The following is a 19,079-nucleotide window of genomic DNA, read 5'->3' on the forward strand; positions in this document are numbered from 1 at the left end:
TAGTGTGTTTGGTTAGGTTCAGATTTGCGGTCAGTCCAGCTTGCCACCTCCCTAGAGCTTGTCCTATGTTTGTTACTTAGCTGGAGTAATTTGTGATCCTCAACCACTAAGGATCATAACAGCTGCCATTCCCATGGTTGTTCCTTCCCAGTGAAAGACCTGGCTATTCATTGCTTGCATTGAGAAACACATGATGGTGTCTCTGTGGCTTTTCTACATGCATTTGCATTTTACCCTTAAGGGATGGGGGCAGTGTTCTGGATCACTGCGTTGAGAAACACGTGATGGTGTCTCCGCGGTATTGGATGTTTTGATCTCCCCGAGGTCATTCATCCTCATGTTTATAGTCTTTTCACTAGGCACTGCTCCTAATAGCCAGTTTCCTACTCCACACTGATGAGGGGCAAATACCCCGAAACAGCTGTCTGTGGATGGATGCCATGTTTTGGCATAGGAGGTTTTCCTTTATTGGATGCTGCCCTTCCCATGGTTGTTCCTTCCCAGTGAAAGACCTGGCTATTCATTGCTTGTATTGAGAAACATATGATGGTGTCTCTGCGGCTTTTCTACATGCATTTACATATTTCCCTTAAGGGATGGGGGCAGTGTTCTGGATCATTGCATTGAGAAACACGTGATGGTGTCTCCGCGGTGTTGGATGTTTTGATCTCCCCGAGGTCATTCATCCTCATGTTTATAGTCTTTTCACTAGGCACTGCTCCTAATAGCCAGTTTCCTACTCCACACTGATGAGGGGCAAATACCCTGAAACAGCTGTCTGTGGATGGATACCATGTTTTGGCATAGGTGGTTTTCCTTTATTGGATGCTGCCTGTTGTGAACTCTATTTCTGGGCTCCCTCTAGTGGTCACAAGCGGTACTGTGTAGTGTTGTCCTTCTGCAGGTTGGCTTCATCAGCTGGTTCGTTATCCTTGGTTGGTTTTCTATTTAGCCCACCTGGATACTCAGTTCCTTGCCTGCTATCAATGTATTCAGTGCTCTTCAGATTCCGTGTGTCTACCTTGCTCCCAGTCTCTCCAAGACAAGCTAAGTTTTTGTTTGATCATTTTTTGATTATCAGTGTTCATTATGTTTTTAGTCCAGCTCACTAAAATGTGATTTCTTCGCTTGCTGGTTGCTCTAGGGGACTGAGTTTCTCCCCCCCACACCGTTAGTTGGTGTGGGGGTTCTTGAAATCTCAGAGTGGATATTTTGTAAGGGTTTTTTACTGACCGCATAGATTCCCTTTTCTATTTTCTGCTATCTAGTATTAGTGGGCCTCATTTGCTGAATCTGCTTTCACCCCTGTGTATGTGCCTTCCTCTTACCTCACCGTTATTATTTGTTGGGGGCTTCTATATCTTTGGGGGTTATTTCTCTGGAGGCAAGAGAGGTCTTTCTTTCTCTCTAGGGGTAGTTAGTTCCTTAGGCTGGCTCGAGACGTCTAGGAATTCAGGCACGTTCACCGGCTACTTCTAGTGTGTTTGGTTAGGTTCAGATTTGCGGTCAGTCCAGCTTGCCACCTCCCTAGAGCTTGTCCTATGTTTGTTACTTAGCTGGAGTAATTTGTGATCCTCAACCACTAAGGATCATAACAGCTGCCCTTCCCATGGTTGTTCCTTCCCAGTGAAAGACCTGGCTATTCATTGCTTGCGTTGAGAAACACATGATGGTGTCTCTGTGGCTTTTCTACATGCATTTGCATATTTCCCTTAAGGGATGGGGGCAGTGTTCTGGATCACTGCGTTGAGAAACACGTGATGGTGTCTCCGCGGTGTTGGATGTTTTGATCTCCCCGAGGTCATTCATCCTCATGTTTATAGTCTTTTCACTAGGCACTGCTCCTAATAGCCAGTTTCCTTCTCCACACTGATGAGGGGCAAATACCCCAAAACAGCTGTCTGTGGATGGATACCATGTTTTGGCATAGGAGGTTTTCCTTTATTGGATGCTGCCCTTCCCATAGTTGTTCCTTCCCGGTGAAAGACCTGGCTATTCATTGCTTGCGTTGAGAAACACGTGATGGTGTCTCCGCGGCTTTTCTACATGCATTTGCATATTTCCCATAAGGGATGGGGGCAGTGTTCTGGATCACTGCGTTGAGAAACACGTGATGGTGTCTCCGCGGTGTTGGATGTTTTGATCTCCCCGAGGTCATTCATCCTCATGTTTATAGTCTTTTCACTAGGCACTGCTCCTAATAGCCAGTTTCCTACTCCACACTGATGAGGGGCAAATACCCTGAAACAGCTGTCTGTGGATGGATACTATGTTTTGGCATAGGTGGTTTCCTTTATTGGATGCTGCCCTTCCCGTGGTTGTTCCTTCCCGGTGAAAGACCTGGCTATTCATTGCTTGCATTGAGAAACACATGATGGTGTCTCCGTGGCTTTTCTACATGCATTTTCATTGGAATAGCCATGATATGTACCGTTGTTCTTCTACTCACCATATCCTTTTGCCATTTATACTATTAATTCCTTGTTTAACTCTTTACCTCCCTGAGTGGATTATTCCCCTGTAAAATAAAACTGTTAACCCTTGCTCTGCCTCCTGCCCATCACTGCATCTTGTGTTCCTGTGATTCTTACACTTGGTGTAGTTGGCAGGATGCAGGCCAGGGTCGCAGAGGTGGCAGACCAAGAGGTCAGGGGTGCCCCAAGGTCCAGTATCCTCCCAAAGTTTACAGGGAGTAATGTTCTGTTAAGGAACTGGACTGAGGGAGTCAGGGGTATGTTGAGAATGTACCCCATGACCCCCATAATGGAGGCAGAAATTGCCCTGATGGCCTTAGACGAAGAGGCCAGGGATTCCATCATGCTATACCCCCTAGGAAACGGGACACTTTAGACAAGGTGATAAAGATACTGGAGGAGACACAAGGAGACCCCATGGATGTAGCAGAGTTACGCATGCGCTTTTTGCACTGTGTCCAAAGGGAGGGGGAGTCCGTGACCCAATACCTGAATGTGCTGCAGGAGATCCACGCTGTGATTGTTAAGCGGGATGGCATAGCCATAGGACCCCCAGACATAGTGCTGTGAGACCAGCAAGTGATAGGCTTTAGAGATGCGCTGCTTATGCAAGCCTTGTATGAACACCTGTGAGCTAACCCACGTATGACTCTTTCAGAAATGGGGGTAGAAGAGAGACCAGGAGCAGGGTGCTGCAGCCTTGGCAGGGATGGTCCGGAGCTGCGAGTTGTCCACCCTGAACGAGGAAGAGCCGAAGTGGTCCCATGAATTACCGCACAGAATGCAGAAAATATGAGAAGAAATCGGGAGCCTGAAGGAAGCCCTTACTGCTATTTTGGGGTCCAATGCCACACCCCGAGGTAACAGATGGAAAATGAAGTTAGAGGAGAGTTGTGGAGCATGCAGAAAACTTCAGGAGCAGCTTTGGAATTTAACCCCATGTCATGGGGTGGAGAGCAAAAGCAGAGGTGGTATGCTTCCCATAGAGAACGGTGATCCCAACCAAAGCGCAAACCAGACAGGTGCTGAAAAGGGTGTTGGACATGTGGAAGATTGGGACACCTGTCCAGAAGTTTCCCTACCCGAGAAAGACGATGACAAGGATACGCTCACCCCTCCAAAGGTTCTGCTAATTGGAAAGAACGCCACCCCTGGGAGAAATAGTATGGTGAGAAGAGAGGAGCTGCACCCAGAGCCAGACAGAGCTACAATGTCGGACACCAAGAAGAGATGGAGAAGGTGTTGACTGGCTATGGTGAAGAGTCTGCGCTGCTCAGGAGCGTGGAGGTGAATCTGATGATACTCCAAAGTGAATCCAAAGGTCTCGTCTATGAAGATCCGGAAGAAGGGGAGACAGTGTCAAGTGTTCCTAAAACACTCGTTCCCAAGCTTCCCGATGGTGATGAGGAAGAACCACTTACTTCCTTCCCTGGACTGGATAGTGTACTGCCCGCCAGCCCAAGGGATCCTGACCAGATGGAAGAGATGTAAAATATATCTGAGATATCTCCTCCTGCAGCAACTGACCCACCAGAAGTTGACCCCGAAGTGGAACAGGCCCCAGAGATGGCTGCTTCATTGAATTCGGATGTACTCCCATTCTTGCCCTCTCAACATGAAGTGCTGAGAACCCTTAACAAGCAAATCCAAGGGGAACCTCAAGGTGCACAAAACAAACTTTTCTGGCAGAATGTGGTGCAAAAGAGGCAGAAATGGATGAGAGAACTTTGGGCATCTGTCCCTTCTCCGGAGGAGCAAGAAATGTTCTCACCCATGGAATGGCGAGCTAAAGGAGTGGGGGAATGTAAGGGGAATGACTGCACAGCAGGTACCTGCTTGCCAGGGCCGGAACTGTTGAGGCTGCATCCCCTGTTCCCAGGGAAAAGCCTGAGTGAGTCAGACCTTCCCCTATTCCCTTGGGGTAGCCCTAGAGAGGCGGACCTTCCTGCAAACCCAGAAGGGCGGGGAGAAACAGGAGGAAAGCACACGCAGTAGCTGGGTATAAAAGCAAAAAGCGCGCGCAACAGGTCAGTTTGGTGCAAACAAAGGGCAACGCACAGACAGGCAAGCGGTGCTCTTTGCTCCCCCTGCCCCCAGCAGAGAGTACCAGCTCTGCAAGGGCCACATTGAGAGGGCCCCCATCGCCTGCAGAGCTGTGCACACAGAGCATAGCCGAGCCGTGCACATAGTGCAGAGTTGTGAACACAGAGCAGAGAGAAGGGCTAGGCATGCTGTAGAAGCCATAGAGAGGAGTGCTACATCCTGGGAGCACCAGCGTCACTCAGGTCAGCGTTCGCCATCGCCAGCCCTCAACAGCGGGAACCAGAGACGTGCAGTGTGTGGCCAGTGACCACAATAAAGCAGGGTACCAGATACTTCGGGCCTGTGAGTACCGCGCGTGTGCGTGACCGTTATCTACACCTTGATGTTGCCAGCTAATAATTGCCCTGAGACTTGTGACCTGACTTCATTATTGATGTGGCCCGTACCCTTATCAGCCACTGCAGTATATGGACTAGGGGCAGTTGAAAGTTCCGCAGACTGACCACTGTCGCCAGAAAATGGGGTACTGTTGTTTACCGGACCCCATTGGAAAGGACACAGCGCCAGCCATTGTCGGCGCTATTTACTTTATGGACTGAGGAACCAGTGACTTTCATCAGAATCGCTGTGATCTGTACCATTGTTCTTCTACTCACTATATCCTTTTGCCATTTATACTGTTAATCCCTTGTTTAATTGTGTACCTCCCTGCGTGGAGTATTCCCCTGTAAAATAAAACTGTTAACCCTTGCTCTGCATCCTGCCCGTCACTGCATCTTGCGTTCCTGCGATTCTTACAACCCGATGTCCTCATGACGATATCCTGGTTACCAGAGCTAGGAAACTTGCTGATCATGCGCAGTGCATTCTCTCTGTCAGTGCAGAGCTGACAGCTTCTATGGCATGGCGATGCTACTTCATCTACATGCTATAGAAAAAAATGATAGTAAAAAAGTTAGAAAAAAGCAAAAAAGAAATGTTTAAATAACTACAAAAATATTTTTTTTTAAACAAACACTGGTTAACCCCTTTAGTGAACACCATTAAAAAATAAATAAAAAACAAGTAAAAAAAACAATGCTTTATCATCATATGGCCTAACTAAAACTGGAATAACATGCGATCAAAAAGACGGATATAAATAAACATGGTACCCCTAAAAAAACATCATATTGTCCACAAAAAACAGGCAACAATGCAGCACCATCAGCGGAAAAATAAAAAGGTCTAGCTCTCAGAATAAATTGATACAAAAATAATTATTTTTGTTCATTCTGCCTCCCAAAAATTGGAATGGAAAGCGATCAAAAAATGTCATGTGCCTGAAAATTTTACCAATAAAAACGTCATCTCGTCCTGCAAAAAACAAGACCTCACATAACTCTGTGGGCCAACATATGGAAATATTATAGCTCTCAAAATGAGGTGATGCAAAAACTACTTTTTGCAATAAAAAGCATATTTTAGTGTGTGACAGCAGCCAAGCATAAAAACCCGCTATAAGGTCTCTTTACACGTTCTGATATTTCCGGTACCGGAGACGTCAGTGTCCATGTGTGTAAGGCTGGCGTCACACTCAGCGTATGTAAATAAGGTCCATTTGTTACGGCCGTAATACGCAGAAAAGTCCCCAAAATAGTGATCCGTATGTCATCCGTAGGCAGGGTGTGTCAGCGTATTTTGCGCATGGCATCCTCCGTATGTAATCCGTATGGCATCCGTACTGCGATATTTTCTCGCAGGCTTGCAAAACCGACATCTAATGGATTTATGTGCTCAAATGTTCGTTAAAACATATATACAGTATATATAAATATATATATATATGTCATTGAGACACATATATATATATATTCTATATTTATATTTAATTCAGCGCGATATATGTGAAAAGCCGGTAATTCAATTGCCGGCTTTTCATTTCTCCTTCTCAAACCCGACAAGATATGAGACATGGTTTACATACAGTAAACCATCTCATATCCCTTTTTTTTTTGCATATTCCACACTACTAATGTTAGTAGTGTGTATGTGCAAAATTTGGGCACTGTAGCTTGTAAAATAAAGGGTTAAATGGTGGAAAAAATTGGCGTGGGCTCCCGCGCAATTTTCTCCACCAGAGTGGTAAAGCCAGTGACTGAGGGCAGATATTAATAGCCTAGAGAGGGTCCATGGTTATTGCCCCCCCCCCGGCTACAAAAACATCTGCCCCCAGCCACCCCAGAAAAGGCACATCTGGAAGATGCGCCTATTCTGGCACTTGGCCACTCTCTTCCCACTCCCGTGTAGCGGTGGGATATGGGGTAATGAAGGGTTAATGTCACCTTGCTATTGTAAGGTGACATTAAGCCAGATTAATAATGGAGAGGCGTCAATTATGACACCTATCCATTATTAATCCAATAGTACTAAATGGTTAATAAAACACACACACATTATTTACAAGTATTTTAATGAAATAAAGACACATGTTGTTGTAATATTTTATTAGACTGTTAATCCACCTGAAGACCATCGTCCTGAAACAAAGTAAAAAAACAAACAACAATATTCCATACCTTCCGTCGTTATGTCCCACGAATAGTGTTGAGCATTCCGATACCGCAAGTATCGGGTATCGGCCGATACTTGCGGGTATCGGAATTCCGATACCGAGATCCGATACTTTTGTGGTATCGAAAACAACATTAATGTAAAAATGTGTAAAAGAGAGAATTAAAATAAAAAATATTGCTATACTCACCTCTCCGACGCAGCCTGCACCTTACCGAGGGAAGCGGCAGCGTTCTTTGTTTAAAATTCGCGCTTTTCCTTCCTTTACGTGAAGTCCCGGCTTGTGATTGGTTGCGTCGCAGTCACATGGGCGACGCAACCAATCACAGCAAGCCGTGACGTAATTTCAGGCCCTTAAGGATTTTAAAATTACGTCCCGGCTTTGTGATTGGTTGCGTCGCAGTCACATGGGCGACGCAACCAATCACAAGCCGTGACGTCACGGGAGGCTAAACACGCGCGCATTTTAAAATGCGCGCTTGTCCAGCCTCCCGTGACGTCCCGGCTTGTGATTGGTTGCATCGCGGTCAACCAATCACAAGCCGGGAGGCTGGACACGCGCGCATTTTAAAATGCGCGCTTGTCCAGCCTCCCGTGATGTCCCGGCTTGTGATTGGTTGACCGCGACGCAACCAATCACAAGCCAGGACGTCACGGGAGGCTGGACACGCGCGCATTTTAAAATGCGCGCGTGTCCAGCCTCCCGGCTTGTGATTGGTTGACCGCGACGCAACCAATCACAAGCCGGGACGTCACGGGAGGCTGGACAAGCGCGCATTTTAAAATGCGCGCGTGTCCAGCCTCCCGGCTTGTGATTGGTTGACCGCGACGCAACCAATCACAAGCCGGGACGTCACGGGAGGCTGGACAAGCGCGCATTTTAAAATGCGCGCGTGTCCAGCCTCCCGTGACGTCACGGCTTGTGATTGGTTGCGTCGCCCATGTGACTGCGACGCAACCAATCACAAAGCCGGGACGTAATTTTAAAATCCTTAAGGGCCTGAAATTACGTCACGGCTTGCTGTGATTGGTTGCGTCGCCCATGTGACTGCGACGCAACCAATCACAAAGCCAGGACGTAATTTTAAAATCTTTAAGGACCTGAAATTACGTCACGGCTTGCTGTGATTGGTTGCGTCGCCCATGTGACTGCGACGCAACCAATCACAAAGCCGGGACTTCACGTAAGGAAAGAAAAGCGCGAATTTTAAGCAAACAACGCTGCCGGTTCCCTCGGAGAGGTGAGTATAGCAATATTTTTTATTTTAATTCTTTCTTTTACACATTAATATGGTTCCCAGGGCCTGAAGGAGAGTTTCCTCTCCTTCAGACCCTGGGAACCATCAGGAATACCGTCCGATACTTGAGTCCCATTGACTTGTATTGGTATCGGGTATCGGTATCGGATTGGATCCAATACTTTGCCGGTATCGGCCGATACTTTCCGATACCGATACTTTCAAGTATCGGACGGTATCGCTCAACACTACCCACGAAGTAAATCCTCCATCTGAAGGGGTTAAATCATTTTACAGCCAGGAGCTGTGCTAAAGCACTCGCTCCTGCCTGTAAATCCCCAGGTACTGAATGGAAAGCAGGGTGACCTATAGTTACCTTGAGTCGCGGAGATGCTGGATGTCCTCATATGAACTCGAGCATGGGAACTTTTCCAACGCTCCAGTTCATGAGGACATCCAGCAGAGGGCGCATCACCGCAACTCAAGGTAACTACAGATCACCCTGCATTCCATTCAGTACCCGGGGATTTACAGGCAGGAGCGAGTGCATTAGCGCAGCTCCTGGCTGTAAAATGATTTAACCCCTTCAGATGGATTTATTTCGTGGGACGTGACTGATCATCGGAAGGTATGAGATATTGTTTATTTGTTATTTTTACTTTTTCACAGAACGAGGGTCTTCAGCTGGATTAAGAGAATAATAAAATATTACAACAACCTGTGTCTTTATTTCATTAAAGGACTTTGTAATAATGTGTATGTGTTTTATTAACCATTTCGTACTATTGGATTAATAATGGATAGGTGTCATAATTGACGCCTCTCCATTATTAATCTGGCTTAATGTCACCTTACAATAGCAAGGTGACATTAACCCTTCATTACCCCATATCCCACCGCTACACGGGAGTGGGAAGAGAGTGGCTAAGTGCCAGAATAGGCGCATCTTCCAGATGTGCCTTTTCTGGGGTGGCTGGGGGCAGATGTTTGTAGCCAGGGGGGCCAATAACCATGGACCCTCTCTAGGCTATTAATATCTGCTCTCAGTCACTGGCTTTACCACTCTGGTGGAGAAAATTGCGCGGGAGCCCACGCCAATTTTTTCCGCCATTTAATCCTTTATTTTAGCAGCTACAGCGCCAAAATTTTGCACATACACACTACTAACATTAGTAGTGTGGAATATGCAAAAAAAAAGGGATATGAGATGGTTTACTGTATGTAAACCATGTCTCATATCCTGTCGGGTTTGAGAAGGAGAAATGAAAAGCCGGCAATTGAATTACCGGCTTTTCTCTCTAACACCGATGCGTATTTCTCGCAGGTCACACTGCTGGTCCGTGTGTAATCCGTATTTTTCTCGCCCCCATAGACTTTCATTGGCAATTTTTTTGCGCAATACGGTGACAAACGCAGCATGCTGCGATTTTGTACGGCCGTACAAGACCGTATAATACGGATCAGTAAAATACGGCTGATAGGAGCTGGGACATAGGGAATCATTGGGCCGTGTGTAATGCGTATTTTACGGACGTAGTTTATGCGCTCATACATCCGTAAAACTCGCTAGTGTGAGGCCGGCCTAATACTTACGGCACATGTGTGGCATGCGTGTGCCGCATAAGTACCATTCGGAGCCCAGCTGTGAGCTTTAGCAAGGCTGGTTGTCAAAAATGCGGGGACCCACGTCATTTTTTAAAAATTATTTATTTAAATAATTTTTTTTTTAAAGCGTAGGGATGGGGAACCCTCTATTCTTGATAATCAACCTTGCTGAAGATGACAGCTGAGGGATGCAGTCCCCAGCTGTGAGCTTTGCCTGGCTGGTTATAGAAAATACAAGGGGAACCCACACCATTTTTTTCATTTATTTATTAATTTATAGTGCAGGTGGCGGCTTATGAATACTCCCATCAGCCGCTCCTGTTGTCACTGTCATTAGCTGCAGCAGGGGTAGGCTGAAGGGAGTAATAGACCCATGAGTCGCTACCTGCTGTCTCTTTTATCACTTAAATATAACTCCGGCAGAGCAGGGGAGAATGATGAGAGCCATGTTTAGCATCTGGCACTGTGGAACAGCGCTTGCTGTATTTCTTCTTTCCCAGAGCTGATGCATGTCACATCGATGATGTCCATGTGTGTTATGAATATGCACGTGTGCGGGACATTTTGTGGCACGCGTTGACATTAAAAACGTACATGTCAGTGTGTTTTGCCCATGGACACACTGTCCGTGGAAACACATTGACTTATGCACAGACCCATTCACTTGAATAGGCAAATAGCACTCCTTTCCTCCTGAGTCTCTCCGTATGACTATAAGCAGTACTGTAAAGCCACATATGGGGTACTGCCACCTTCAGTAGAAATCGTAAGACAAATTTCGATGCCATTTTTACCCACTTCTTGTCTGAAAATGTAAAATCTTTGACTAACAAAAAATTTTGGGTTTAAAAATGTAGTTATTTTGTCTTCTTTGCCCATTGGTATAAAATTCTGTGACACATCCATGTTGTCAATATGATCACTGAATCGCTAGATGAATTCATCGAGAGGTGTAGTTCATAAAATGGGGTCACTTAAACTGCTCTGGCACTTCATGGGCTCTCTCAGTGGGTCATGGCACCTGCAATCCATAAAAGTAAAACCTGGCTCCTTGTCTTCTGAGCTTTACACTGTGCCTGAATATATTTCCCAATTATATGTAGGTTATTAGAACACTCAGGAAATTCCTAAGTGGACCTCAGTTTGATGTAAAAAAGATTCCTATTCACCCTTAGAAAAATTAAAACGTGGGGCTAAAACAGCATTTTAGTAAAAATGTAATTTATTCTTTCTTCACCTCTCAGTGGTATAAAATTCTGTAAGGCACATGTGGTGTTAATATGATCACTGCACCTCTAGATTAATTCATTGGGAAGTGTAGTTTGTAGAATGAGTTCACATATAAGGAGTTTCTGTTGTTCTGGCACCTCACGGGCTCTGCCAATGTAACATGGCACCCTCAAACCATTCCAGCAAAATCTGTACTCCAATATGGCTCCTCTTCACTTCTGAGCTTTGCACTGTGCCTCAAAAATAGTATTTCCCTACATATGGGGTATTAGTGTGCTCAAAGAGAAATTGCACAACAACTTTTGGGGTCCAATCTCTCCTGTTACCCTTGGTAAATTAAAAAAATTGGGGGTGAAAAAATCATTTTTCGTGGAAAAACTATGATTGTTTATTTTTACTGCTCTACGTTATAAACTTCTGTGAAGCACTTGGTGGTTCAAAATTCCTTGGGGGGTCTAATTTCCAAAATGGTGTCACTTTTGGGAAGTTTCCACTGTTTAGGCACATCAGAAGCTCTCCAAACCCAACAAGGCGTCCGATCTCAATTCCAGCCAATTTTTAGTTCAAAAAGTCAAACAGTGCTCCTTCCCTTCCAAGCTCTGCCATGCACCCAAACAGTCATTTATCCCCACATATGGGGGTATCAGCATACTCAGGACAAATTGAACAACTTTTGGGGTCCAATTTCTACTGTTACCCTAGGGAAAATTAAAAAAAAATTGGATCTGAAATAAATTGTTTGTGAAAAAAAGTTACATGTTCATTTTAAAAAAAAAAACATTCCAAAAACTCCTGTGAAGCACCTGAAGGGTTAATATACTATCACCTCAAATTCACCAACCAAGCTGTCATCTGTTCCCACTTTTTAAATTTTACTCAGAACTGATTCCATCCTATTCATCTATGTCCAATTTCTCCATGCACCCAAAAGTATTTGGCAACTGTACCTAGGCAGATACTGGCTGGTGACTGGCTCATGCAGCTTATTTATTATAATAATAACTGGACCATACATGACAAGCACTTTTTGCCTATTGCATACACTGTACTCCCTTATAGATTGTAAGCTTGCAAGCAGGACCCTCATTCCTACTTTAACTGTTGCACTATGTTTTAATTTGTGATGTCTTTTTTGTTTGTACATGTCCCTGCTTAATTGTAAAGTGCTGCAGAATTTGTTGGTGCTATAAAAAAAAATTATTATTATTTACATTTTAAAGGAATATTTGACCCATACATTACTGAGAGTACAAATCACTATATCCTAAACAAACCACTACGCATGTCTCAGTTATCTTCTGCTATCATGATTAGAGATTAGCGAATCTTTCAAGGTTCAGTTCGGTTCAACAAACATACCTGAAACCCATTAAATTCAATGGGAGGCCAAACCAAATGTACAACACCTTAAGGGGTGACAAAAAGCTTCCCAAACAGCTAAAATTAGGGGCATACACCATGAAAAGTGGCATCAACTGACCCACTGATAGGGCTGGCGGAACGCACCAAATGATATAGAGGAAGATGTAAGGTGTGTTCCCAACCCGGGGTCCACTGTGCAGAGATAACACCTGGTGCTCGATAGTGGCGGACAGTATATGGCGGTATAATGAGAACACACACGGGATAACTTCACCCGGTATGTATGGAGGTGAACCCTGTTGCGTCACATGGCCGCAAAATCGCAGAGTGAACGCTAGTGTTAGGTCACAGGACTCTGCCCCAAGGAAACGGGGTTAGAGTCCCTCTAGACCCACTAGTGCTCTGCGGTGCCAGGGAGAAAACTTAATAAAAAGATTTAGTGCACAAAGTGTGCACTGAATGCGCGCTGCGCTGCTCTGGTGGACGCCACTAACCGCCCTAACTGAGGAGGAGGAAAATGCACTGATTGCACACTGCACTGCACTGGCGAAGGCTGCTTTTGACGCTGTAGAATCGTGCCTCGTGCTGGATAGGACGATTAGGAGCTTTCACCAGATTATATACACACATCAACACATACACAATTTTAGTTTATACAAGCGCACGGCCGAGGGGTCATGCAAACCTTTTATAGTTGTGGCCTTCAGGGACCTTGCCAGTGGTCCAATCAGAGCCACTTGAGGACCTGAACATGAGACCTCCATCCTCCAATGAGAGGTCGTCCCACGGGCATGCTCAGTAGGCAAAAAGCAGGACTTAGTCCGTGGAGTGTCTGCCCGCCGCTGATTAAGGCTGGTTACAATAGCTGGACTTGCGACGGCAGCAGTAACCAGATGCACAGCATCAGCTTGAGCAAGACGCTGGGACCAATGTCTCTGCTGAGCAGGCTCCACTGAAGCTGGGAAAGAATTGGAGACTGCAGAGGACATGGTTCGAGATTCCCCCTGTGCAGAGGTGGGAAGTCGACACCTAATGGAGCGCCCCCACTGCCGCAGGGCCGAGGGACACCCGGTACCGGGCCTCTGCGTCTCAGTTCTGAGGTTGTCACGGTGGCTAGGCCCGGTCCATGACCCTGCTGAGGGGCGTCCAGTGAAAGTTGAGAAGGTGATGATGTTGTGGTGCGGTGTAGGTCGCGGTGAATAGCGAGGACACCAGGTTGCAGTCTCTTTACCTCTTTACTGAAGGCTTCAGGATCCTCAGTCCGGAATACGGTTAACCGGGCTACCTGAGTCCGGCCGGTCCGATGGCACCTCCAGAGTTCCTTTGCAGGTGGAAATCTGTGCCTACCTTCTAGCGTTCTTTCTGTTCGCTAGGCCTCTGTCAGGATCCCACCCCTGACAGGGACCCCCCTGAATCTTCCCCTGCAACACCCTCTGCCACAGGATGTTGCCTGGTTCCAACCCAGTCAGCTTCTCACTAACTTCCTATCTAACCCCCAGTTTTACCAGATTGTGAGGAGTGGCCTAATACATAGCACCCTTAGCTCCCCCTGGAGGCCAGACTGTGAAGTGTATTGGTGTCTGTGATACCTGGTCAGGTGAACTCCTTCAGTGCCATCAGACATACCATAGCCCCCCTTAGCGGCGGAGCATCAGTACTGCAACGACCAGGACTCTGGGGCGCTGCACTCCCCCCCGGTTAAATCCAGTACTCCTGGACTGGGAAGAAAACAACAATACATGTCAGAAAAAAGACATACAATTTTTGAAATGCAATAACAAGTAAATTTGAACAGAGCTTCCCTTTATGGGAGGTGAGGACACTTGGACGTTACATGCATGGTTAAATATTTTAAATAACATACTATAAATAACTTCTCTTACCCAACCGGGTATTCTACTTAGTGCAATTTCTGAACAATAATTTAACATTGCTTTTAAGGACGTATGAGCTGAATCCACTAAAGACCTTCTTATAAAACACTATAAGGCTAATCAACTTTTCTTCATTTTCCACCTTTACATCTGCAGGACCGCCTGTCTATCTGCCCCAGGCCTACTGCCTCTCGCTCTGTTGCAGGACCGCCCCATTCCTCATCCAGGCCTACTGCCTTTCTGCTACTATACACAGTATAGAACTTATCAACCTTCTCTCAGTTTAGGATCGCTGAGCCATCTCTGTACGGCTCCTAGGAGGACTCTCCGACTAACCCCGTACGGGTTCACTTCCTGTCCTCATTCTCTAACACATTATTAAACATTTCTTACAATTAACTAGCTAACTACATATAACTTCGACATTTAAGCATTATTCGACTTTAAGTGCTATTGGTGAACATCCCCTTTAAGAGGGGACCAAGTCTCTTGGGAGTAGTGCAACTTCTCAAGCTGCAAGTTCATATACAGCAAGGACTCCGATGCTGTTTTCATGAACAGTTTCTTCGCAAAGAGTCCTTTTCTTTGTAAAACCAGTAGAGGGCACCTTTAAGAAGGTGAGAACTATTTACAATAAGTTTGTAATCATGCAGTGTTCATGATCCAGCAGTTCTTTTCAACAATGATGAACAAGAAACAAAAACAAATGCAAAAGTAGGGATCCCGGGTAAACTAAGGGATCCCTTTAAGAGTTAACCCTAGTCGGGTTGTAGCAGCAAGAAGACACATAGAAGTATGGACAGTTAACTATATACAAATGATGAAGCATTCTTGCTTACTCAGTTTCTGGCTGGGCAGGAGGCGGCCTCCTTCCGGGCCTCACCTGGCAAACAGGTCGTGGTGGTGTAACAAGGACCGGTCTCGGCCTCAGCAATGACAGGATCCCTCGTCGGGACACCCTCCTCGCTCGTGGGTGAGCACGACCGTAGCTACACGGTGGGCCTGGATTCCCTGGGGTTCCGCGGGGGCAGGTTCCGGCACCTTCCCTGCAGGAGGCTCATCCTCCGACGTTCCGGCAGCGGCCTGGAGTGCGACGCACCGCTGGACGCCCCGAGCTATCCAGCCAACCTCCCTCCTCCACCGGGTGTAAGTCACTGCATCTCCGGGCTCCAGGTCGCGACCGTACCTTCCCCCGCAGGGTTCCACCTCTTCCCGATCCACACGGACCTGCAGTGGCTCTCCAATTTCTTGTATAACTCCCCGTCCTTCCCGGGAGTTGAAGAACACCACCACACCCCAGTGTGACGGGGGAACCTACTCAGCATCCATTAGGTCGATCTGGACCGCAGGTTGGGGTCTATTCCTCCACGCCGTCATCAGGCGCCGCAGATGTTCTGCCTCCGGCAGGATCCTCAGGCCCTGTGCCTGCAGCTCGCACTCTGCCGCGGCTGGGATGGAGGAAGCAGGGGACACCGGAGTTAGGCGGACCTCTGTAGTCTGGCCCAGCCGAGCGGTCACATGAGCGTCGGCCTCCCGGCGGCGTGCTATCTGCCGGGCCTCGGCTGCGGCCACACACTCCTCAGACGGCAGCCAGTTGGGTCTGCCCATCGGTAGCTCCGTAAGGGCCAGTCCCTGCAACGATGGCGCATCTGGGGCTGTGTCGGGTGGTGCAGCCTCATGCTGGGTCGGGTCGTCTGTCATGGTTCCCAATGGCAGGGACATAGGCAAAAACAGGACTAGCTCTAGGAAGATGGAGTCTAAGCTGACCGCGATGCTGAACCTCACGCACAACTACCAGTAGCCGGGGAACGTGCCTGCGTTTTATCCCTAGACGTCTCGCACCAGCCGGAGATCTAGCTACCCCTATTAGAGGAAACACAGACCTGGCTTGCCTCCAGAGAAAAACCCCAAAGTGATAGTAGCCCCCAACATATAATGACGGTTAGTTAAGAAGAAAACACATACGTAGTATGAATACAGGTTCAGCAAAGAGAGGCCCACTGACTAGATAGCAGAAAATACCAAAGTGGACTTCGTGGTCAACTCAAAACCCTACAAAATACCATCCTGAAATAACTTTAAACTCCGGTGCCAACTCATGACACCGGAGTGGTCATTTCAGTTCACTAGAGCTTCCAGCAGCAAGATTCAAACAAAAGCACGCTGGACAAAAATACAAATGATACAAATGAACGCTGGACAGAAATTCACGAAAGGTACCAAAGATCCAACTTATCTGAATCAGCAGACTTTGGAGCAGGTAGCAAGTATCAGAAGAGCTCTGGTAACATTGATAGCCGGCAAGTAACTGACTGAGAAGCCAGACTATATAGGAGACTCCCATTTCCTGATGGGAACAGGTGCACTGGAGATAAAAGACAGAAGTCAGCCAGTACCACCAGTAGCCACCAGAGGGAGCCCACAAACAGAATTCACAACAGTACCCCCCCCTTGAGGAGGGGGCACCGAACCCTCATGAGAACCACCAGGGCGATCTGGATGAGCCCGATGAAAGGCGCGAACCAAATCAGAGGCATGAACATCAGAGGCAGTCACCCAAGAATTATCCTCCTGACCGTATCCCTTCCATTTAACCAAATATTGAAGTCTCCGTCTGGAAATGCGAGAGTCCAAAATCTTCTCCACAACATACTCCAATTCACCCTGCACCAGCACAGGAGCAGGAGGCTCAACAGAAGGAACAACCGGTACCTCGTACCTCCGCAACAAAGACCGATAGAAGACATTATGAATAGTGAAAGCTGCTGGTAGCTCCAAACGAAACGATACAGGATTAAGAATCTCCAAAATCTTATAAGGACCTATGAACCGAGGTTTAAACTTAGGAGAAGAGACCTTCATAGGGACAAAACGAGAAGATAACCACACCAAGTCCCCAACGCGAAGACGATTACCAGCACGACGATGACGATTAGCAAACCGCTGAGTCTTCTCCTGGGACAACTTCAAGTTGTCCACCACATGACTCCAAATCCGGTGCAGTCTATCCACCATCGTGTCCACTCCAGGGCAATCCGAAGATTCCACCTGGCCAGATGAAAAACGAGGGTGAAACCCCGAATTGCAAAAGAAAGGAGAAACCAGAGTGGCAGAACTAGCCTGTTATGACCCCAATGGCGAGGGTCTCAGAGGAACAAGTAAGTCTGCGAAGGACAAAAATCCAGCTCATAGGGCAGTGGTAACTGGGTTGACCATATATCTACTCCTAACGCCAACACTAGAAGTAGCCGGGGAACATGCCTACGTTGGTCGCTAGATGTCTCGCGCCAGCCGGAGGACTAACTACCCCTAGAAGAGGAAAACAAAGACCTCTCTTGCCTCCAGATAATAGACCCCAAAAGTTGGATACAAGCCCCCCACAAATAATAACGGTGAGGTAAGAGGAAATGACAAACACAGAGATGAACTAGGTTTAGCAAAGAGAGGCCCACTTACTAATAGCAGAATGTAGTAAGATAACTTATATGGTCAACAAAAACCCTATCAAAATTCCACACTGGAAATTCAAGAACCCCCGAACCGTCTAACGGCCCGGGGGGAGAACTCCAGCCTCCCTAGAGCTTCCAGCAAGGTTAGGATGCAGATTATGTACAAGCTGGACAAAAATGCAAAGAAAAACAAAAAGCAAAAAGCAAGAAAGCAGACTTAGCTTAATCTAGCAGGAACCAGGATCAGTAGACAAGAGCACAACAGATTAGCTCTGATTACAACGTTGCCAGGCATAGAACTGAAGGTCCATGGAGCTTATATAGCAACACCCCTGAACTAACGGCCCAGGTGAGCATACAAGGGATAACTGACATACCCAGAGTCAAATCACTAGTAACCACTAGAGGGAGCCAAAAAGCAAATTCACAACACTAGCCCGATTATTAAGGGCAAATTCTGCCAACGGCAAAAAGGCGACCCAATCATCCTGATCAGCAGACACAAAACACCTCAAATAAGTCTCCAAGGTCTGATTAGTTCGCTCTGTCTGGCCATTCGTCTGAGGGTGGAATGCAGACGAAAAAGACAAATCAATGCCCATCCTGGCACAGAACGCCCGCCAAAATCTAGACACAAATTGGGATCCCCTGTCAGAAACGATGTTTTCCGGGATACCATGTAAACAAACCACATTCTGAAAAAATAGAGGAACCAACTCAGATGAAGAAGGCAACTTGGGCAAGGGTACCAAATGAACCATTTTAGAAAAACGGTCACACACCACCCAGATGACGGTCATTTTCTGAGAAACCGGAAGATCCGAAATAAAGTCCATAGAGATGTGCGTCCAAGGCCTCTTCGGAATAGGCAAGGGCAACAACAATCCACTAGCCCGAGAACAACAAGGCTTGGCCCGAGCATAAACATCACGACTGTACAAAAGTACGCACATACGGAGACAGGGAAGGCCACCAGAAGGACCTGGCCACCAAATCTCTGGTACCAAAGATTCTAGGGTGACCTGCCAACACAGAAGAATGAACTTCCAAGATGACTCTAGTGGTCCACTCATCTGGAACAAACAGTCTCCCAGGCGGACAACGATCAGGCCTATCCGCTTGAAACTCCTGCAAAGCACGTCGCAAGTCTGGAGAGACAGCAGACAATATCACCCCATCCTTAAGGATACCCGTAGGCTCAGAATCACCAGGGGAGTCAGGCTCAAAACTCCTAGAAAGGGCATCCGCCTT

Source organism: Ranitomeya variabilis, chromosome 1 (genome assembly GCF_051348905.1).
Source record: "Ranitomeya variabilis isolate aRanVar5 chromosome 1, aRanVar5.hap1, whole genome shotgun sequence".
NCBI classification, from domain to species: Eukaryota; Metazoa; Chordata; class Amphibia; order Anura; family Dendrobatidae; genus Ranitomeya; species Ranitomeya variabilis.